Below are 1103 nucleotides of genomic sequence, written 5' to 3' on the forward strand. Positions count from 1 at the left end.
CCTACCTCCTTACCTCCTGACCTCCCTCCCTACCCCCTTACCTCCTGACCTCCCTCCCTACCTCCCTACCTCCTTACCTCCTGACCTCCCTCCCTACCTCCTGACCTCCCTCCCTACCTCCTGACCTCCCTCCCTACCTCCTTACCTCATGACCTCCATCCCTAACTTCCTACCTCCTGACCTCCCTACCTGCCGACCTCCCTTCCTCCTGACCTCCCTGGCTGATACAGTAGAGATGTGCTGTTGTTTACGCTACGACCTCACACGGTAGAGATGTGCTGTTGTTTACGCTACGACCTCACACAGTAGAGATGTGTTGTTGTTTACGCTACGACCTCACACGGTAGAGATGTGCTGTTGTTTACGCTACGACCTCACACGGTAGAGATGTGTTGTTGTTTACGCTACGACCTCACACAGTAGAGATGTGCTGTTGTTTACGCTACGACCTCACACAGTAGTGATGTGCTGTTGTTTACGCTACGACCTCACACGGTAGAGATGTGTTGTTGTTTACGCTACGACCTCACACGGTAGAGATGTGTTGTTGTTTACGCTACGACCTCACACGGTAGAGATGTGTTGTTGTTTACACTACGACCTCACACGGTAGAGATGTGTTGTTGTTTACACTACGACCTCACCCCGTAGAGATGTGTTGTTGTTTACACTACGACCTCACACGGTAGAGATGTGTTGTTGTTTACGCTACGACCTCACCCCATAGAGATGTGTTGTTGTTTACACTACGACCTCACACGGTAGAGATGTGTTGTTGTTTACGCTACGACCTCACACGGTAGAGATGTGTTGTTGTTTACACTACGACCTCACACGGTAGAGATGTGTTGTTGTTTACACTACGACCTCACCCCGTAGAGATGTGTTGTTGTTTACGCTACGACCTCACACGGTAGAGATGTGTTGTTGTTTACACTACGACCTCACCCCGTAGAGATGTGTTGTTGTTTACACAGGCACAGACTCTGTTGTTGGTTCTCAGGGGTTTAGGGTAAAGCAGAGGTCTAAAATCCGTTGAACCTTGTGTACAATTGTACTATAAAGTAATCATCCTCTCTTGCTCTTTTCTCCTGTCTATAGAA

This window comes from Salmo trutta, unplaced genomic scaffold, assembly GCF_901001165.1.
Source record: "Salmo trutta unplaced genomic scaffold, fSalTru1.1, whole genome shotgun sequence".
NCBI lineage: Eukaryota > Metazoa > Chordata > Actinopteri > Salmoniformes > Salmonidae > Salmo > Salmo trutta.